Source organism: Candoia aspera, chromosome 2 (assembly GCF_035149785.1).
Source record: "Candoia aspera isolate rCanAsp1 chromosome 2, rCanAsp1.hap2, whole genome shotgun sequence".
NCBI lineage: Eukaryota > Metazoa > Chordata > Lepidosauria > Squamata > Boidae > Candoia > Candoia aspera.
In genome coordinates, this window is record NC_086154.1 from 200321715 (window position 1) to 200344932 (window position 23218).

At 41.0% G+C, this 23218-nt stretch overlaps 1 pseudogene; it reads right to left on the reverse strand.

Annotated features, from left to right (window-relative positions):
- Positions 1–4357: 4357 nt before the first annotated feature.
- On the reverse strand, positions 4358–6454 carry LOC134490210 (uncharacterized; annotated as a pseudogene).
- Between the last annotated feature and the right edge of the window lie 16764 nt (positions 6455–23218).

A 23218-nucleotide genomic window follows, 5' to 3' on the forward strand; every position in this document is an offset into this window, starting at 1 on the left:
GATCCTGTATATTTTGCTGCTGAAGAAGCACAGGCAAAGGCTATGGGAGATGTACAGTACTAACTCCTCATGGGTGGTATAACATCCAAGGGAAAATGGTGTTGCCGAAGCCAGTGGCTCAACCCCTTTTACAACATTTGCATGAGTTTACACATATGGGAAAGAATGAGTTAGGAGATTATATGACTCGGTTGTTTGTGACTCCAGGCATGTAGGTGGAAGCAGCTTGGGTGGCTAGGAAGTGCATAAGATGTCTTCAAAATAACCCAAAGGGGGGAAAAAGGCCCCCTCCAGGAGTCCAAATTAGAGGATTGGCACCAGGACAATTTTGGGAGGTGGACTTTACTGAGCTTCCCTGAAAGCAAGGATACCGTTATTTGCTTGTGTGTGTGGATACCTTTTTGGGATGGGTGGAAGCATATCCTACTTGCACCAATAAAACCAGAGAGGTGGTCCAGGTTTTGTTCAAGGAGATCATCCCTAGATTTGGTTTATCCTGGGGAGAAATTGTATCAGATAATGATCCTCATTTTGTGTCAAAAATAGTACAGGAAGTTTCACAAGCTCTATATATCACCTGGAAATATCACTCAGCCTACTGTCAGAACACACAATCAAAGAGTTGTTAGATCTGTTGATTGTGTTCTCTGCCATTGAAGCAACAAATCTCAAGCTCTGGATGGGGGCGGGGGGAGAAGTTGTTGAGAGTGAGAAGAAATCCAAGGTTGTACCAGCTAGCCAGGAGTGGAATGCTGGACTGTTAAGGGAAAAGTGGGGGGGGGGGAGTGTGGGAGAGGTTTTGATGTGCCTATGTGTCTTTTATCATGTAGCTGTGTGAAAACTTTTTTAGTCGTGGCTTTTTGCTTAACATCTGTACAGATCATCAATAAATCTGAAATCTGCATTTCATCTGAATGCATGAGTCAGAATTTTATTGAGTCAACTGTGTCAGAACTTTACACCTACCATCTGGAGGCTAGTGGGCCAATGGCCTGCTAAAATGACACCTGGCCAAAATTGCCCAGGAAGCCCAGTTGCCTTGGCCTCAGGCCTTACCTATTGCCTTGTTGAAGCTATGAATAACCCCAAAGAGGCTAGGGGTGAGTCCATTCAAGATTTTGTATGGCTGACCATATCCAGGAATGCAGACTATTCATAATCAGAATATTCACCAGGTGGGAGAAGGAATTGTAAATAATTATTTGGTACAGTTGTCTGCTGCTTTGTCTTCTCTTTCTAAATATTTGCAGTTGAACCAGCCAGTTGGACTCAACCATGTGGTATATCCGTTTCAGCCAGGCGTTTGGGTGTACATAAAATGTTGGAGCCCAGTGGACAGCACCTTGGAGCCTAAGTGGAAGGGCCCTTATCAGGTGCTTTTGACCACCCACACATCCCTAAATGTGGAAGGAATCAAGACCTGGGTCCGCTATAACCATGCCAAGAGATCCCCAGTCCCATTGGAAGAAGAGGAACTGGACTTCATGAACAGCAAGATGGCTGTGGAACCAATAGACCCACTGAATGAAGTAAAGTTTTTATTCCAACACACAGCTGATGGGACGAAATAACCCCCAAGTTCCGTTAGAACAAAGTACAATCAGCCTTGTCTAACTGATTCCAGGAGAATTCTCATTCATAAGTTGTCTTTTTTGTGCTTGCAGAACTTGTTATAATAGACCTTTTATTGGTGGTTGTAATGATTGCTTTTTTAAGCTAATATCTATATTGAATATTGGATGGGAAGAAGTCTCCTGGCCATCCCCAAGGCTGTCCCAATCCAAGTACCCAGGGACCCAAGGAGACAAACCCCAGTGATTGCAGCAATTGTTAAGGAACAGGCTAGAGGAACCCAGCTGATCCCGATCGCTGAGACATACATTGAGACAAGGAGCCCCAGTGTTGATTTAAGGACAATTGTGCTAGGATGAAGGAGCTGTGGATCCTCTTCCTTCTGTCCCCCTCAGTACAAACTAATACTTTTGTTCAGTTCCTTGTCAGGTACAGGGAAATTTTCAATATCTCCAACTGTTACATTTGTGCTCGGCTCCCCTTAGATGCAGAAAAAGGGATCACCTTATTTACCTATGAAGCCCTAGTCCTGCCCCCAAGCAAGGAGGACAGACTGTTCAACCACTAGCGGGTGCTGAAGGGCCCTCCCCATTTTCTGCTCACCATGGGAAGTCATACAGCAATTGGGATCAAGAGTGGAATTGTAAATGGGATCCTAACCCCAAAGACTGCTATTGGGCACCAGGGATTAAGGAAAATTGGACCCCCGTGACACATTATGATGGAAGCAACATGGGAGACAGGTGCGCATATTTATATGTACCCAGAGATGGAGGGGGAAGTGTAAAGACTGATGATTACTATGAGTCTGTTTGGAAATTAGGAACAGAGAAAGGATGAGGGGTGACAAAGAAGCTTTGGGCTCACAAAGGAGAATTTTGGGTTTGTGGGGACTGCGCCGATCCAGTATGGTCCAAGGTGTCAGATCCCCCCAATCAGAGGATTCACAGAACCCCTTATTGGAGGATCTGCCATCATTTCCTTGTGAATGGTGTAGACTCTGTGTCACCAGATGGGAGGGGGTGTGAGGTTGGAGTGTGAAATGGATTATTATGGCTATGGAAAACATCAAGGACAATGAATTGAGATACACCAGGAACAACTCCTGGATGGGAGGGGGGGTGACATACTTTCGTGGGAAAGGGAACAAACTAAGGGAATGTAGTTTTAAATCTAGGTTTGAGTGGGAACTCTCCATTCGCAGCTTTACTTCTGTACAGTTCATTTCGCTTCATTAAACAGTTAAAGGAACCTCAGCCTCTTGACTGTGATTGTGTGAATGCTCGAATGATCAGGTGCTGACATTAAGCTGTGAATCTAGTTTTATTCGAAAACTCTTCCTGAGAAAGTAACTCAGCTGAGAGTTAACAAATCATGCCTAAACAGGGAAAATCCCAAGCCAAGCAGCCATCGCCTCTACCATCATCAGAGAGGACAGTGCGGTATGCCAAGGTGGAAGAGGAAAAAGTTGAGTCAGAGGATTGCTCTGGGAGCAGTGAAACCCCGGCTGAACACTACGGAGTTGGAAAGTGCTCTTCTCTCCCTCAATTTCGAGAGGGAGCCTCAGACACCAAGCATGATCATAGAAGAACCAAAGATGGGTCCTTTGCAGTCTGGTGCCAGGGAGGGGGAAGGAAGAGCACCTCCACATGTGGAGGCACAAGTAAAGGTGCGGAGCCCAGGGTCCCACGAGACTATATCAGACCGCAACGGGACTCCACAAGAAATGCGGGATTTGGAGGCGAGGATGTCAGCTATGGAAGTGGTACTGCAACTAGTATTGAAAACCCTTGAAACCATGGCGTACCCCTTAGCAGAGATTTCGACTCAGCTATCCAGAGTGGCATCACCAGACCCATGAGGAAGGCGACGCACCCTAACCCCAACCCAGGATTTTGAATCTCCAGTGAGGCACCGACAGAGTGGAGGCCACCTGGAGAGCCAAGGCAAGTGGGGGAGAGCTGCACACAATGAAGCAATGCCAGCTGTGACCCCGAAAGAAATACAAGTTAAATCCAATGGCGATCCATGACAGCTGGCGTTCTTCTTGACCAACGTGTCCATCTACATGAAGGAATATGGGTCTTGCTTTCCCATTGAGTACAAGAAAGTGAGCCAGATGGCACCAGGCTTGAGGGACCAGCAGCGGAATGGTTTGTGCAACAGCACGATGCCATGGCCACTGAGCTGAACAGCCTACAAGATTTCATGAGGGCACTGAGAGAGCGGTTCGAGGACCCACTCGACAAGATGAAAGTGAAGGTGGGCATCCAGCAACTTAGGCAAGGGGGGAGAACCATGGCGGAGTATGCCATGGAGTTCAAAGCTCTTGCCAGGAAAGTTATGGACTGGTCAGAGACCACTAAGATTAACTATTTCAAGGGGGGCTTGCAGCCAGAGATCCTGAGATAGGTGCTCTGCCGCAGAGACCCTCCTACCTTAAAAGAATGGATTTGCCTAGCAGGGGAGGTAGAGAATACTCAATACCAATTCCGTAGGCAACTCCGAGTGCAAGCAACAGGAAAGAAAACTGGAGCCCCAGGGCAGTTTCCCTCCACCCAGCGAAAGCTATTCTGGGACAGAGAGGATCCGAAAGAGCACACATGGAAAAGAGGCAGCTGTTTCAAGTGCGGGAAAGTCCCAACGAGCAGCAGAATGCCCATGCGGGGAGTCCGATGCACCTAAAGGAGGAACCAAGCCAACTAAGACCCTGCCGACCAGACGCAAAGCGACAGCTACGACAGCACTGGCACAAAAGGATCCAGATGTGAAGTCCCTGATGGAGTCAAGCAAAGACTCCGAGCAGGAGGAACAGAAACTGGCAGGAAACGACTTTCACCTCTTCTAGATCGCGCCCACGAGCAGGTGGAAAACCAAAGGAGACCATGGTTTCATCTGTATCCACTTTCAGGACCCTAGCTTTAGCAACAATTTTTTCCAAGTAATGAATGTGGTGGTCAGTGTGTCCAACCAGAGGTACTAGTATGGTGGCAAGGTGTTTGGCCATCTTATATGTTACCAAATTAATGCTGCTGATAATGGCTTTGAGAGGTGCCCCTTCCTTGTGGATCTTAGGGAATCTATAGATGGGGGGGGGGCTTCTCCAGGATACAGGCAGTGGTAGATTGCCCTATCGATGGAGCCCTCTTGTTCCAATTGTTTCAAGCTATCACCTTTTTCTTGTAATTGCTGGTGGGGTCTCTTTTCAGCTTTTCGTATGTGTGGTGGTCATCCAAGAGTGAGGTAATTTTGTCATGGTAGTCTGCAGAGTTTAGTACAACTGTGCATCTTCCTTTGTCTGCAGGCAGGCTGGTAGTGATTTCATATTTGCTGAGGGCTGTCAGGGATCTCCTCTCTTGGGTGGTGAGATTTTTGGAGGTGGAGGAGGTTGAGCACTGGATAGCACTGCAGAGATTTTAAGCTGGAGTTGTTCTGCTTCTTCAATGGGTAGATGATCTATCTATCTATCTATCTATCTATCTATCTATCTATCTATCTATCTATCTATCTAATTTATCCCCACCCATCTCCTCCCCTCGGGGGACTCTGGGCAGTTTATAACAATCAATTAAAAACCATAACCATAAATACACAGAATAAAATACAGTATGGTTGTTACGAACAGCAGATTCTGTGGCCGTAATGAACTCCACCACCAGAACCTGCTTGGGGGTGATGGCAAAATTAAGACCTTTGGCTAAGACATCTCTTTCTGACTGGGTGAGTTCCCTGTCTGAGAGGTTCTTAACCCACATGTTCTTTTTGACCTCTGTTGTTGTTCCTCCCAGCGGGTTCTTCAGCTCTTTGTTTCTGCTTACTGCTGGAGAGAAGGATGTCAAAATTCTTAGTTTGTCTCTGCTTCACTTGGTGGTGTTGGGCCTATTGTGTTTTGTTACCAAACTGGATTACTCTGTCCAGGACTGGGTTAGGAAGGGTGGCCGTGAGTTTCTGGTGAAGGTGTTCAGCGTTGTGTTGCAAGGCGTCAATGGTGAAGTGGACCTGTCTTATTCTTTCATTAAGAAGATTTCTTTGTGCCTTCTGAAGGATCTTGTCTGCTCTGTGACCCTTTACTGTGGATCCCAGGCATAGGCTTGTTGGGATGAGACTCTGTTGTTTGCATCTTAAGTTGAAACATAGGTGGTTCCTGTAGTCTGCCACTTTTCTTGCTACCTTTTCAAATTTCTGCACCAACTTCAGGGTTTCTTCCCAAAGTACATGGCAATATGTTGATGAAGATTCTCAATCATCCAGGTGGAATTATCTGTAGATTGAGTCATGGCAACTGGACTTCTTTCTTTCTTTATTGATTGAAACAATTTGCTGCTTGTCCAAGCAGCTTCACCCATCGCTGTACCTATATCCCTGATAATGTCAAAGACTTACAGGATATAGCAAACCAAATGAGAGGCATATCCCAACGGCATGGCCCCCGCGGTAGTGAAGATCTGTGATGGGAAGCATGGGATTTTTTTTTATTGCCTTCTTGGCTTCCAAATTTTGGATGGCTACGCAGTATATTTTTAAGCTTTCGCTTTATTATAGCAGTTGTGATAATCTTTTGTGTGTTGATTCAATGTATGCCCCTTTGTACCCAAGCACTGAGGGCTTGTGTTCCATTAACAAGACAATCTATTAAAATGATGGTGTTAAATTCTGTCACTGCTAATCAGGATCCTAATTATCAGGCTTACCTGCATCAGCCCACCTCTGCTCACTACAGGAATCTGCGGCAGTACCGTGATGCTAGAAGGTTAAAGTGAGTTCTTTTCACTTCAGCATCAAAGGGGGGAATGATGGACGAGCCACCCTTAATTGGGGAAGTGGGAGTGGGAGGCTCCAACTGATAATCCTGATAATCGGTCTCGGTGATTGGCAGATCCATGCCGGGTTTTACAAACTACCGGCTTTCCAGCCAACACGTTGGCTTACTGCCAAGCTAGAGAGGAACTTCAGGTTGTCTGCTGAGATCTCACATTTAATACTGAGGGTGAGGTGGTGGGCTGGCAAGGGTTTTCCTGTAATATTTATTACTTTTATTTGTCAGTTGCATTTTATTGTTTTAAATATTTAAATTTGGTTTTTTTTCTGTTCTTTGAATATTTTTACTAAACTTATAACCTATCCAGAAAATATCAATTATTAGCCAGATTACAAGTACCCCAGTAGCCGTGAGAACAATAAGAACAACAACAAAGCAACAACAGTTGTGAGGAGGTGGGCCTGTCTTGAAAGATCCCAAGTTCAGCTCATGCTAACTGCGGAATTCTGGGAGTTGAGGTCCGCACATCTTAAAGTTGCCAAGATTGAAAAACGCTGGTTTACAGCATCTCCAAATAAAATGGAGAAAGACTTCTGCCAACTATAGAGAAGCACTACCGGATACACCAGTGGGCTGAGTTAGCATAAGCAGCTTCTTGCGTACTTAATTTCAAGTTCTTCCCCTGATGGGATACGCAAAGGCAGCCGAGAGCAGCTTACGAAGCAGTTATACCAGCCTGGAGAAAGATGAGCTGCTTTAGTGATTCAGAAAGAGATGCTTTGTACCTGTTCCTGCATGACTTTCAAAGGGTTTGCACAGCCCTGGTGTGAAGCTCTTTGATCTTTAAAATATGTTATATAAATGCTATTGCCAATTATATAAATTACTGCAAGGTGTTAGACATGAATTGGCCCATGAACTTTGTCCAGAAATTTCTTTAGGACAAAAAAACATTGCAGCAGGCTACTGATTGAAACTTGAGTGTTATGGTTCTTTTATGTTTGCTAGCTATTAATTCATTTCTGGGCCCACTCAAAATACTGCTGTTCTCATATAAAATCCTTCACAGCTTGCAGCAGAAGCATCTAGATGGGCATTTTCTTGTCCCATTTTCCTACAACAGCCCTGCTTCAACTGCCCTCAGAAGGGCAGAGTCCTTTCATTAATAGCCTCTCCCTACTTATAAAATCCCATTCCAGAGAGGCCTGCCTGGTGCCTATTTTGTCATCTTTTCAAATGTTAATATCCTTTTACAAAAAAACCTTTTAATCCAGAATATTTCTGCTGTCATGTTTTGTTTTTAAATGGCTTTACATCTGTTATATTAGCAGCAGCATTCAGTAGGATGATGAAAGCAGAATTATGCCATCGTGCCAAAAGCCCCACCCCTTTTATCTATGCATCATTGTCCTATGCATGTATGAGGGGGTGGAGTTTGTGGCACAAGAATGCATTTCTTGTTTTGATAAAAACCTCAAGATTCTTCAGATACCCATGTGCATTTCTCCCAGGCCTTTCTCATCTTTTACTGGACTGGTGCTTTCAGTGGTTGCTTTTCATCTGATTTTTACCAATCCTGTTATTTACTTATTTGTTGCTTTGTTATTTAAATTGGTGCCTAGATAACCATTCAGTTATAATTATAGCTAGGTGTTAATTAATTAACCATGTCATTAAGATTATTTAATTTTGTCATTTTAGGCATGCAGCTGAAAGCCAGAGCCAAATAACAATTAAAAGAAAAAAAAAAGATCTCAAATGTTAAAAGCAAATACAGTAGCTCGTACAGGTAGTCCTTGTTTATTGACCACAACTAGGACCAGAACCTCGGTTGTTAAGTGAAGTGGTTGCTAAGTGAAACCACAACTGAGCTTATGATTTTACTTCAGCTTTCCTTTGCTTTACAGACCAGCAACAGTTGTAAATGCGAGGATTGGTCAGTTACTTTTTTATCACTGTCATAACTGCAAACAGTCACTAGACAAGGACTAAAAAAGAAGCGACTTAGCTGGTTCAGAAAGCCCTGAGCAATAATTGTTGACAAATGTTTACCTGACTAAGGCTGACAGGGCTTCATAAACAGTTGGAACAGTAGCAGGAGGGACAGGGAAGGAAAGCTGCCTGGTCACAGTTCTGTGAGCAGGATCCCTGACGATGACAGGTCAGAACAGGGAAAGAGAGCTGCAGAAATGACACCATAAGAATGGCAGGGTAATTGTTGAGGCCCTTGCTTGAAGGCCTGCCAGACAAAAGCTAGGGAAAGGCGGGGGAAATATCAAAGTGTGCAGGAATGAGGTGAGCAAGATGGGGCAGACGGAATGAAGAGCACTGGAATCAGGCAGCTGAACCACGATAATGACTGCACTTTAATTCATTGCATTCATTACCACTGTAATTCTTTTAACACCTTATCCATTATTCAAGGAAGTCCATTTTCCTAGCCAGTGCTCCTTGTAGATGGACAATTAAAATTTGGAGAGTCTTCCTGTTTCACAAGCTCCTGTTTGCCTCACAGAAAGGGTTGAAGCGTATCTGCAGTCCAGGCTTTTACCAGCAGATGAATCTGGAGACAGCCAGCACAGAGGCATCTTTTCCAAGTGCCACAAAGAAATGTATGTGTGTTATTAGGGGAAGGGGGGGATTAAGAGAGGAGGACTCCAGAGAAACAGTTCCATGACAGGTTTTAAACACTGAAGCATTGTGAAAAACACCATGTCTGAAAGTGATATTTACTATGTGTGTTTGATATATTAATTTCCTGTCCTCCTGCTTGCGCTACTGAATCCAAACAACTTTAATGGAGTACTGAGAGCTATTAACACAGAGCACCTATAAAGCCAGTTCATCTTGACATTATTTTACAGACCTAATTGGGCTGCCAGGTCAATAAAATGTCTCTGGAAAGGATCTTAAAATGCAATCAAGCCCATTAGAAGCCAAAATGCTAGCTTTAAACAGCATGTACTTTTCATAAAATTTAAACTAGTGAATTGTACTATCTACAACACGTGCAGGAATGAGAGCATAAAGCTTAAAATGTTGCATTCTGTCCCCAGCATATGAAACCAATGAAGCCCACACTTGTCAATGCCATGAAAGTATTTTCTCCCTTGGCAGTATTCATTTGGATAGGTCTGATCTACATTTTTATTAAGGGATGGATGAACAATTTGTATTGCTCATTTGGATTTTTAGATGACTCGTGTGAGGACATCATCTGATTGATTATAATGGAATATGGTGCATTGGGTCCAACATACTGTATGTCTGGGGGCAGCAAAGCACTATCTATTTTTGGCCATGGGTCACAGTTGCCCTTTTTAGAAGTTGGCACTAGGACAAAGAATTAGGTAGAGCTAAAGCAAACATTAAATTTGGTTTTCTTTTTTCTTTTTTTATCCATTCAGTCATGTCCAATTCTCAGAGACTGCCCGGACAAGTCCCTGCAGTTTTCTTGGTAAGCTTTTTCAGAAGTGGTTTGCCATTGCCTCCTTCCTAGGGCTGAGAGAGAGTGACTGGCCCAAGGTCACCCAGCCGGCTTTGTGCCTAAGGCAGGAACAGAACTCCTCCTCCTGGTTTCTAGTCTGATGCCTTAACCACTACACCAAACTGGCTCTCTAGTTCAATTTAATGTAAGTTTAATTAAAATTAATTGCATTCCATCATTATGGCTACTCCCATATGACTGAAAAACAACTTTCCTTTCAGTTGCATTACAAATTAGATTTCTGTGTCAAATTTCTGAATAGCTGCAGCCTCTGGAGTTGATAATACCTAGTCTTAACAGTGAAATAAATAAAATGAATGATTTTTAGAAACTCCCCTGTTGTTGTTCCTGTTATTGTTGTTTTAAAGAAGTCTCTAATACTGGATTCAAATTATCATCATGCTTTTTCTGTTGGTATGTTAAGTGTATTCTTATTTCTTCTTTTAATAAAGCAGCTTTCCTATCAAGTCAACAAGTTAATCCTCTTATTGGTGAATAAAATATGAAGTCAGTTTTATAAAAACTATTGCTTAATAGTCTTCATGGTAAAATTGCCCCTGTTAATGAACCGGAATTTTTAACAGCAATTACTCCTCCTCTATTGAAACAAATAATAGCATTTGTGTGTATGAAAACTCCATATGTTTGCCTATATACAAAGCACAAATAAACAAAAATTAAATGCACACGTGCACACACACACAATCTTGACTCCACACTACAAGTTCTACAAGAAATTAAATAACTGGAAGTCTGTGTGCTCTGCATCCCTGGATGTCACTTCTGAGGTTCAATGGTAATTTCTTACACTGGGTCTGCAGTTAATGAAGAACATAAGTGGTGTTGTTGGGGAGTCTTTTTTCATACTATTCACATTTCAAAATGTTCCATGTCATCCCTAGAAGAAGCAGATAAGGATCTAGCAAATTAGGCATAGTGTCCAAGGAATCCCTACCCAATAAATTTATTTATTTATTTATTTAATTTTTAGCCCACCTTTATTATTTTTATAAATAACTCAGGTGATGAATATATCTAATACTCCTTCCTCCTCCTCTTTTTCCCACAACAGCAGCCCTGTGAGGTGAGTTGGGTGGAGAGAGAGGGACTGGCCCAAGGTCACCCAGTAGGCTTTCACGCCTAAGGCGGGACTAGAACTCACAGACTCCTGGTTTATAGCCCACTAGACCAAACTGGCTTCTATTGAAATTCCTACTGAAATTGACAAATGAGCAAGATAAGGAGAAGGGCAGGGAGGGCAGAGTTTATTTGGCTGTATCTGAGTCTATCTTTCCAGGCATGGCTACAGTAATCTAGTTTTAAATATATCTGAAGGCTAGTATTCAGGGCCAACTACTGAATTTGCAGGTGTACTATAGTAATGAGTCCTCCCCTCTGCGATAGCACTGGGATGGTGCCAGAAATCAGTCATCTTCCCTGATATGTTGAGTTTTATCCTGTGTTGGGTGGTGCTAACATTCCCTTTGAAGTCTCAAGTTCACAGTTCAGGTATACTTTTGGTTTCAGTCTTCTATGTCCACTTTTTAGTGATAATCAGCTGTGTGCATGACCGGATTCAAGATTCCTGAAGATGTCACATCTAGTCAATTGCACATTCCTTAGCTCGCATTTAGAGTATTGTTGCTATATGTGGGGCTACAGGTAGAGCTCCTTCTGAAGAACAATTTGGAGGTAGCAGCTGATCCAGAGATTTTCAGTGAGACTCTAGACCCTTCTCTAGACCAGGCTTAGACAGAACATGTCAGTTACTTGCTGCAGTATCTGTGTTATCATTCTCTCTCTTTCCTCAGGAATTGAATTTGCATTGTTCTCATTTCCATTTGTAAATCATTCTGCAGACACATGGTAGAAAGTACAATATAGATATTTCACATAAAATTGTGCAGAAACCACCTGAATCACTCCGAGAATCATGTTCTGTGATGGTCCAGGTCATTATCCCAACCATTAAGCATTCCAGAGCACTGCTGGGGAAAACACAAAAGTCCATTCTTCATGAGAGAATTCTTTCTTGGGGATGTATGTTTCTTCCTTTATTCATTGTTCTTTATTAACAAGAGGAATCTTGTACAAACAATCTCAACAGGCTGACTCCAAATCTCTAGAGGATTAGGGTTAGGGTTAGTCTGAGGGATGACATTCCTTTCCAGGTCACATCTTGACACACTTTCAAACATTTTATTTATTTATTCATTCATTCATTCAGTTTAAATATTTAGGCAACAGCATCTCTAGCATCTCTAGCATCACAATCTTTAACCTAGTAAGACTTGTCCATAGACCCCCAATACTTAAATTTCTTCTGCAGCATTCCCAAGCTCTCAGTAATTCTTTACAAATTGGTTGAGATCCCCCAACCCTTCCATAATTTCTATGGATGGCAAGAGAGACTTCTTTATTTCCATGCCCCATGACCTTGTCCCTCATCTAAATGCTAAAGTGGGATACTTGATTATGGTCTCAGTCTAATATTGGATATTCCAAATCCAATATTTCCTTCTCTTTCTTTTAAGATATTTTATGCAAGTAAGTTAAAAAAAAAACTTTTCTAAATTAATTTCTCTCCATTTTTTTGTCATGATTGTTGTGGTACTTCAGATAAACAAATCAGAGCCAAAGTTTCATGAAAGTCTTTTGAACAGAGGAATTTGGAGCCAGCTATCCCATCTAAAGTAGATAGATAGATGGTAGATAGATAGATAGATAGATGATAGATAGATAGATAGATAGATAGAAAAAGATCTCAAACTGTCCTGAGTTGTCCTCAGTTTGAGCTTCACCCTGAATGGCAGCACAGTTCTATTTTTAAATTAACAAACTAAATAAAAATAAATTGAACATTCTCCATTAACAATAATTATGTTCTCGCTTAAAAAGCAAAGTAGTAACAACAACAGTATCATCATCATTAATGAGTCTCCACATGTTGGGTGCATTTATCTTAATAACCTTTTTCTTTAATTACACAATTGTTTTTCTGTGCTACAAAATCATGCAAACACGACAACTCCAAAGAACAAAAGAATAATTGACCATAAAAAACTAATTATCTTTTATAATACTGATTGGTGCATAATGAAGTCATAAATATCAGGTCAAATAAACCAGAACAATCTTCTCTTCTCTTCTCTTCTCTTCTCTTCTCTTCTCTTCTCTTCTCTTCTCTTCTCTTCTCTTCATTGTTCGTACATGTAAAGAAAAGGGGGGGGGGATGCAAACTTGGACCAGATGGCATGCCTGAGAGGACAAAATTACCACATGGAGAAACGTCTATTTTAAAAATTTTAAAAGGGAAAATAGTTTTTTTCTTCTGGAGTCTGAACACATGAGATCTCTGTGAAATAATTGGCAAAGCACTATCATTTAAAATCCCATAGATTCTAAAATGCCATTGTTTCACACTAGAGGTCACCACTAGTAAGAAAATATAATTGTAGCATCTTTTTATTTTCCTGTCTTCTTACTGTATCAATGCTGAAAGTCCCAATTTCCTAGGAAAGGATTGAGATATTACCTGGGTGAAATACAGAAAGGTGTTCTAGTCAAATGCACTGAGGAAACAAATATTTTAAAGAAATCTTAATAAGCAATAAAAATGGAGGGAGGGGGGTTAGTGCAGGACTGTTTTTTATTTTTAAAGAACACTGATAGAAGCTGGTGATCTCCAATAACCAGAAAGAGCTAGCTAAATATGATACTTAACCCTATTTCATGTAGCACATTTTAATTGTTTTAATTAATGCCACTGGCCAAACTAGGCATTATAATAAATCTGTGGCTGTCAGATTTTGTCTAGGCTCATTCTCCCCCCTGAGTTCACAATTTCATAAAAATCATGTTTTACCACTCCTGCAAACAACATTTAATGATATGGAGTAGAAATTTAAAAAAAAATGTAGTCTGTGAAAAATGCAATAGGAGGTAAGTTCTACAAGACACTGTGAAAGGGGAACAGGGTTCTAAACACACAGCTACCATATTTGTTGACATAGACATATGTCAGACGCCTATGTTCCAGCCATTCTCAGATGTCTCTGCCAAAAACCTGGAATAGGTCTGTATTGAATAGTCTGCCTTTCAGCATCATGCTAAATAGCCTTCCATTCCAAGATCTGCATACACTTGTGCAGGAAGGGACACTTGAAGAATACTGCAAGTTTGAGTGTGCAGTGTCAGAAACAGGGTATTATGGCCCACTCCATATTCAGGCTTTGAAAGAACTCACAAGTGGTTCATCTAAAGAGGGGTCTCCCATTTTATTGTATGAAGTATGAACCACAAACTTGAAAGAAAGCCTGTAAAATATCTTTGACTCAGTTTTAGAATCATATATCATGGACTGTGATGTGCATGTTAGGAACTGAAGATACTCCAATAAGTAATTTTATTAAACTTTCTTTGTAATAATGAGGATAATATTTTTCCATCCCACAATCCAAAAACTGTGACTCAGATCCATCTGTACAGTGTCATCAATAGGAGACTTTTGAGTGTAATCAGGGGGGTGGGAGAACCAACTGGCCCCAACATATGGCCACAGAAGGAACTGCTCCTTCTGGTATTTCTTTATCATGTCAAGCAAATTGTGAGCTACTGGGTAGGGCCTTCTTTAACTTAGTATCTGTAGAATCTTTTATATCTGCACAACATACGGAAAATTTTGGGCACTTCGTAAGTATTTAATAAGATTAAGATGTCTCGGATTGAAATAGCCAAATATGATCTGAGAGTTGCATCCAAGCATCCTTGGCAGCATTGCAAGGAGTGTTGTGCCATCCTCTTTACATCTCAGTCCACACCACTGATACTGAAAAGGTACTGCTATTTGAAGTATAAACTGTATAAACAGTTGATCCTGAAACTCACTGTTAGATCTACTTTTTTTTTTTTTTTAATGAGAGTTACCTAGAATTTCTGGAAGATGCCCTTTTCCTTGATTTTCTTATAAAAATCTCAGAAAATCATCCTGTATGTGTTTGGAAGTGTTCTCTTTTGTATTGTTCATTGTGATGCATAGCTGAGCGGAGATTCAGATATGAGTTCAGGTTTCCATTCAGTACTAGCAGTGTGGGAAGGATGTGCATATGAATCTAAGAACTGGGTTAATATGGAGTTAGAGGACATAAGTCTCAGGCTGCCATCAAGAGAGAAAAGAAATAATCTGTGATGAGTTTGATGTACGTAGGGCTTTGAGCACAATCCACCTGTTTTTGTTTGTTTGTTCTTGTTTTATTCAGCTCAGGAACAACTGACTAAGTCAAGTGAGTTACATACAATATATAGAACACATAATTATGGCCTCTGGTCCTAACACCCAGCACAGGACTTATTTGCCCCATACCTTCTACCACTGCAGTGTGAGTTGGAGTTCTTCCATCTCAGCAATGATATTAGCAGGACAAGGAATCTTACTGAATTAGGAATAACTGAAATGAAGTATTGCCTCATCCCTTTCTATAGCAACAGTAACACCCTGAACTGGTGCATATGTCCTTTCTTTCCTAGAAGCAGTTAGCCATATGTTCTCAGAGATGCATTAGGCCTTCAAATCTGTACTTCACAGGGCCTTCAGGGACTCTATTCCTGAGCTGCAAGCATGGTAACAAAGAATCAGAAACATGATCTGATCACATTTGTTGTAACCAATATTCTTTTGTGCTTTAGTTTCAGGACCTATCCCTGTTTGGAATTGTTGGGTCCAATTATATGATCAACAACATTGACTCAGTTGATGGACATCAAGTTGTTCTACATTAGTTCAGGTTGAAGATTTACGGAGAAAATCTCTGTAGCCGCTTACCATCCAATTGCCATACTGATTAATATATGGAGACATAGTACACACAGCCAGCATTAATACATATAGCACTAGCCCTATCCTACTGTCCTTGGAAAATTGTGGTGCAGTAGTACAGTACAACTTCTCATTGTTTATACATAGCTCATAGTTTTGTATTAAGCATGGTTTCTTATAGATAGAAGTTGAGGCTCCTAAACCAAATAACTACATTCAAGAGCTGAAATTTTAGTTCAGATTTCAAAATGTACATTAAACACTCCATCCATAGGATTACGGCAGCTTTCCAAAATAAAAGTTTGTTGACTACCATGGCTGTTTTAATAGATCCACAAATGGCATTTCAATCTACTTTTTTTACATCCCAAGCCAAATAAGAAATGAAGAACAATCCAAATTTAAGACTGTGAGTATCGTAAGCTTACCCCATAGTAAGTTCATGAGCTGAAATAATAAGAAGCAGAACCCTTCTCTTTATTATTATACCTGCAGTTACCCTACTCACTCAATAGAGAACCTTTCAGCAGAAAACAGTCATTCATGAAAGCGATGTACTATAAAATGCTCAGACCTGAAGATTTGAGCACATTGAACAAAATGAAACTGACAAGATCAAGCCACTGTGTTTTGGTTACTATAATTCTGGATGGCTTAAAATGATAAATGAGCCAAACCACCTTGGAGAGTCAGTGAACCATAATAACTACCATTTCCCTGAATACTCTAGACAATTACCCATCTGGCAGGCTTGGATTTTTCTAGCTTCACTTGGATAGGATGTTCATTGTATAAAATGGATGGTGTGTGTCCAAGCTGAAATGCTGACTTATGAAATGTGTCACATGATTTGGAGAGGAGGTTATCTTTAGCTCCTTGTCTGTGGACTACAGACTGTTCCTCTAATAATTCAGACAGAACTCACTCACTCCCCACCAAAAAGAGAAGAGAACCAGTAATGCACATGGCAGAAGATCATTCATGTGTATTTGATATGTAGTCCTTAATATGTCTGAATAGGCATAATCCTTGAAAGGGCAGGAATATAGCAAGTCAAAATATCCAGTCTATTTATATAATATAAAATAAAATAAAGGATTACTGTGATTAGAAATGGGCAAACTAAAAGCCTCATGTATTATTTGGAAGACACCTAAAGGTCACAATGGATAGGCACAGGACTTCTGCTTTTTGTTCTCCTTGGTTTTAAGAGGGAATCTTGAATCCTTTCTTTGTTTTTTTAAAGCTATATTGTTGTTGCTGCTACCACTGTTTTATTAAACGATTAAGCCTAATTCAGGATTAGTTTTCATATTTCCTATACCAAAACCAAATCCCAGGAACAGCTACAGAGGGGTCAAGATGGCAATAGTGATTGCAAAAAGTGGGGGAGAGAGGCTCAAGGACCACAGGTTGCCAACCCCTGATGCTGCTGATTAAAGATGGATTTTTTTATTTGACAGGAGAAACAGGACTGTGTAAAGAAGAAGGATAAAAGAGGCTTATGGAAGCATTCTACCTAAAGTGGAATAGTTGAGTCATGCTTCAAACATACATACTTATTGGGAGGTCATTCCATGCCTGGCAATTTTTACTTGAAAGGAAACCAGTCAATTCTGCTTTAGTAATGTAGCAAAAAAATTCAAGTGTGTGTGGGGGGTGGGAACTTACAAAATCTTCACTCTGTACATTTTTGCTATGGATAGGTCAGGGACCAGACTATTAATGTTTGAGATCAGAAAGTAGAATAAATTATTATAATGCCAAAGAACACTAATTTCCTAATTCATAAGTAGATAGAAATCAGACTGTGTCAATATCCTAGCTCTTTTGCAGAGATGGTGTACGTAGAAGCCAGACTCAGCAACATAATTATTACCATATTCTTAACCCAGTCATCACTAACTATATTGGGAATCCACTTTCTCTATGAAGTGCTTCGTGTCCCATGAGCCTTTACACAAGGATAATATTGGTAAAGCTTCATGACGTCATCAGCCCCTTCCCTGTTGGCCAGGCAGGCAGCAGTAGGAATGACTTGGGCACCATAGTCAATCAGTATTAGGAGGTGTTTTCTGTGATGTTTGGCTTTGGCAGTGAATTTTGTACAGGAGAAGCTTGCTTTCTCAGCTCCTTTTTTTCTACAGTTATATTTCTTGAAGAACTAGATAGCTGAAACTACCAGTTCTGGGCTGCAAAAATCCAGATGAATACTGGCAAACTTAACTCTTTGCTGCCATCCAGTTGCCCAGATTTTTGCAGTCCATATTTGGTAGCTATATGGTATTCAAGACAAGCTAATTGATGGGGTTAGGTGTTCTCATAGGTGGAGTTAGTTTAATCCAATCCAAGATTGTATACTTTTGGGGTTAAATTTAACCCTCTGGGAGTTAGTTGATTCTTTCTGGTGTTCTCACAATATGCTAAGCTCCCCCCTCCACAATTGATCCAGTTAAGAGCACTATAGGAAAAGGTCTTGATCAAGAATCATTATAAGGATTCTACTTCTCTTCAGCAATACTTTTTATTTATATGATTGATCTCTGCTTCTATCCAGAAGTACTCTAGGCTGGAAACAAATCTGAGAAACAGAATTTGAATTCTATCTAATTGGACCTTTCAACATGGACCTTGGCATCTGCAGTAAACCACATAAATGCCAAAATGATGATACATGCACAGTGATGTAATCATGCAAACACAAGTATGTAAATTATGGTGTTTATATGTAAGTAATGCCATCTTCTGCAAGTGTTGCTATTTGCCTCTCCCATGTAATCCCATTTATACAAAGGGAAAGCTGGTGAAAACCATTCTGTGCCTTTATAATTCTGCCAGGGATTTTTAGGAAGTTGGGAGTAGCACCTAAATAATCTTTTATTTGCTGGTTGCACCCAGGACACCATACATGGAGCCTTGTCCTTGACTGGACAAAGCAACAGTCAGTCTCCCCTAAGAGGCTGGCTTTCACATGTCCTTCACATTCTATAGACCGTGAATAAGTGCTTAGGAGGAGAACAAGACAACAAGAAGAAGGCACAAAAAGGGTTTTGCCTATGAACATCAAGAAACCCCAAAGACATGAGCATCTGGGGGACAGGGTTTAAAAAGGCATGGTGGAAGGCACCATGCCCCTTTTTATGACAAATGTTTAAAGGGGGTGATGGGATGCGGTGGCGCTGCGGGTTAAACTGCTGCGCTGCTGAGCTTGCCGATCGGAAGGTTGGCGGTTCGAATCCGCGCAACGGGGTGAGCTCCTGTTGCTAGTCCCAGCTCCTGCTCACCTAGCAGTTCGAAAACATGCAAATGTGAGTAGATCAATAGGTACCGCTTCGGCGGGAAGGTAACGGCATTCTGTGTCGTCATGCTGGTCACATGACCCGGAAGTGTCTACAGACAATGCCGGCTCTAAGGCTTAGAAACGGAGATGAGCACCGCCCCCTAGAGTCAGACACGACTGGACTTTACGTCAAGGGAAACCTTTACCTTTTACTTAAAGGGGGTGAGGCTTCAATTGCTTGGTTGTGCCCATCATTTTGTCTTCTTTTACCTCCCCCTTGGACACCCCTGTCCAAAGATATTTCTCCAACCATCCTTTCCACAATTAACATGTGCTGCGACCCAAGAAAGTAACAGGCCTGGGTCTTGTGTCTCCCCTCCCAGTTTGGAACAGTTTGGTTGGCTGTATTTACACAACAGTACTTGAACATGATTGTCCAATGCTGCAGGAGTAGGGGGCTTTGGTGGGGGCAGGGTAGGCTCAATGGGCAAATCTCAAACATCCACATGTTGCTTTCTTTTCTTGCCCCAAATGTCAGAGTTCTCCCTCAAAACAGAACAATACAGATTGGCAATGACAACAGCTTGTCATCTTCTGGAACACATCTTCATTTGCATGAGGAGTGCATTCAGTGCATCTCCTCCAGTACCTCATTTATTATAGTGCTCAGCACATGTTGGGGCTTGCTTTCAAAAGCCAGCTGCACTCAAAGACAGTGTTTCATTTCTTGACACCATTAATTGGGTTATGAGTCAGAGCTCTAATGAAGACAGGTTATCGTGTCTCTGTGCAACTGTCTTGGGAGAGAGGCAAAACCCACCCAGGGAGGGAATTTAGTTAGCCTTGCATTGTTTATCAGGCAGTCGAGGTCACTAGATAAATGGCCAAAGCCATCCAATGCTTCTGTGGGCAACTTTATAATGATCCTGTGGCCTCAAATGGGTTTAGGACGTCCCTGAAACCTTCACCCTGGGAAGCCTTGTTAACAAACAGAGGAGGAAAATAAAGAGGAAAAAAAAAGTAGACAAGAATAGATAAAATGATGTTGTCTGAGAAAACTAAACAAATAAAGTGTTTTAAAAGCCTCTAACTGCTCTGCAGCCTCTACCAGCACATGCTTTGTTTACAGTTATTGTCAGCAATTGACAGCATTACTACCACCTTTTCCTAACAATGGGCCAGCACATCACAGTATGGCTCTGATTTAGAAAAGTCTCTGATTTATTTATTTTTTCAGTATTATCTAAGACTACTTTTCATCTCGTCTCCCACCCATTGGCAATATATGAAACCAAAACCTGAGGATGCGACTGTAGCAGAAGTTAGAAATAGTACTTCTCAACATCTAACCTAGCCATGTAATAGCATAATAAGGAGAGAGGTAAAAATAAAGTATCTCAGTTTTTGAGTCCTGACTGAGAATATCATATACTTTCCTTTATCTTACACTTCCCATTACCAAATAATCTGAAGTGAAGAGTAAGCATCTGTTTGAATACAGGGCCAAAACACAAGGCCATAACAATCTATTTTTCCCAACCAAAAAAGCAATGTAGAGATGTTAGAGGAAGGTGGAATGGAAAGGTCAATAGCAAAAACATGGAGAGAGACCAGCTCCAAATCAATTCCTTCTGTATTTATCACAACAGGGCTAGAAGACAATATTTGATTTCTGTTTCTCTAATCTCACAGCTATCTTGAAATATCCCATGGATGAAAAGAGCCACTTGCCTTTCCTGCCTGGCTCTTCTAAGAGGTTTAAATCAAGAGCTGAGTGTTCTGCAAAGAAGAATACCTGATATCATTGTCTCCAATCTAGATTAAGAGTGTGCATTTTATATTTAACTCATTTTGAAATGAATGGAGAATTAAACCAAATGGACCACATTCAGTCAATAGCTGAGGAGTAAATATATATCAATTAATTTATGTTTGATGGACCTGATTATTTTAAGTTGAAATATTGTTGGTCTATTATATGTTTACATTATCGTATTGTAGCAATAGAATTTGCTTCTAAGCCCAATTAGTACGAATGCATATTTCAGGAGTGTTCTGAAAAGAATTAGGATATTTCACACTGGCAATACTGGAGGGTCACCATAACCACCAAATGGTTAATTTCACCTGCTGGTCTACCACGTAAAAGGCTGGCCATCTGGTTTTTGGATACAGGAAACAGTAATCTTCACAGCCTTGATGAATAGATGGTGGTGTTGGTGACAAGCGGCAACTTACATTGGCACTAGAATCCACATGACACTAGCTCATATATTAAACAATCATATGATAATGTCAGAAAAGAACATTTTCACATGATTAGTCTGACACAGAGCCAACGTGGGTAGACCTTAACACACTTAGGAGCTTTGATTGATCATTGGTAGACTCCCAGGTTATGCTGTATCTTGTGGATAGAGGGAACTACCGGAAATAAATTTTATTGGCTATTCATCAGCCAGCCACTATCTTCAAAATGTTATCTTCCCCTCCTTTTCCATGAAAGACAATGTGTTTTGCTAGCCTGACAGCAAACTATAAGAATCAGAACAGCATATCGTGATTCTAGCAAGTCATTACATTCAAACAACAAGGACTGTCTTAGACTAAGACCTCAACTCAGGGATATTTCAAACTTCTGGGAATCTGAGCATTCATACAGATATACAAAAGACCATTTATATAGTCCAAATTTAATCACTGGAAAAGAAAACAGTGTTCTCTCCATTTAGGACTCCTTTTCCATAACGAGTGAAGCAATAAGATTTTTGTTCAACTCCTCTGTATGAATTTTCCCACCACAGAAAATTGTCTATACTGCCTCTGTGGCTGGGCCCCACATACCTGAAGTAATTCATTTTTTGTTGTATTTATGGCCCACTTTCCTCCTTCCTACAGCTATCATAGAGATCTCCTCCAAACATTCCTGCAAGGTAGGCTAGACCTGGTAGTCATTATCTCAAAGTAATTCAGTGAGCTTCCATGGCTGAGCAAGGTTGCCTTTCTCCTACGAGTGGAAAATCACAGCCCGTCTCAATGGCAGCACAGTTAATGGTTATGGTTGGGCAGGGTCCAATAAGTCATTGTTAGACATGCACACAAAGACAGCATCACATGCGTGTGCAGTGTTCCACAGGAAAACATTTTACTCATCCTTTTAAATTTGAAACAAGAAATAAATGGTGTGGTTTTGATAACGCTCCATTACAGATTTGTCACGCATTAGTACAAAGTGAGAGAAAGGACAGGCTGTCCCTTCTTAAGTTCTCCCTTGTTGCCTCCCACAGTAACTGTTCATTGCTCTGATGCACAACAATGATTACACCACTGAAGTAGTCGCAATTCATCTAACTTTAATGACAGGCAATTCACACTCATTTGCCGCCAGCTCCTGGGGTCCTGCATCTGGATTTAGGAGGCAGAGAAAATGAGGTGAGAGGCGGGATCAGGTTTGCCCTCTTTCCCTATCCTGGAAGTGGAAAATCGCTTGCTTTCAGAGAGATCAATTTGACAGTATTGTTGTGGCTCAGCCACTGAGCTGCTAACGACTGTTGGAGGACCGCCAGCCTGGTGCTATCCAAGCACCCTTTTGCATTGCCACTGCAATCATTGTCCTCAGAGAGTCAAATTAAATGCTCGGCTAAGTGATGATTTGCAGTGAAAGTGGTTTAGATTAACTTGATGGCATCCAGCTTGATCCAGGCTTAAATGTTTCTAGGCTCACTTACCCGTCACCAAAAATCACAGTGTTTTGCACTGAGATTAACTCTCTTTGACACAGCAAACAAGCACACCATGTAACATTTAAGGGAATAAACTTGAAAGGGAAAAGAGACCAAAAGGCATAATTACCCAAGGCAAACTATTTTGTTCATTCAGTGATTACAGTGGCTTTAAAGACTTATAATTTATCATGGTATAGAACAATTTAAATCCCAGTTATGTTCAGCTGTGCTACTGAAATATCCCCCCTCCCCTTGCACACTTCCCTTTGATGGACTAGTTTCTTAATATCATGTTGATTCAGAGATGACATTACAATGGTTTTACCTTTGCATTAGGTTTCAGTACACACACACACACAAAAGCAAACAGTTTAATGACTCCAAATGGGTGTAATTTCTTTCAGGTTCAAGTATCAGTTTGCTTGTTTTGCTACTGCTAATCACCTCTTAAACAAACAATTGCTTTATCTATGTACTGTGCCTCATTTCACTTTCAAATTATGTGTGTGTTTCACTCCTAACAGCTTATTATGATCTATAATTAACAATTTTGTTGAAAGCCGAGCTTTGCATTGAAGAG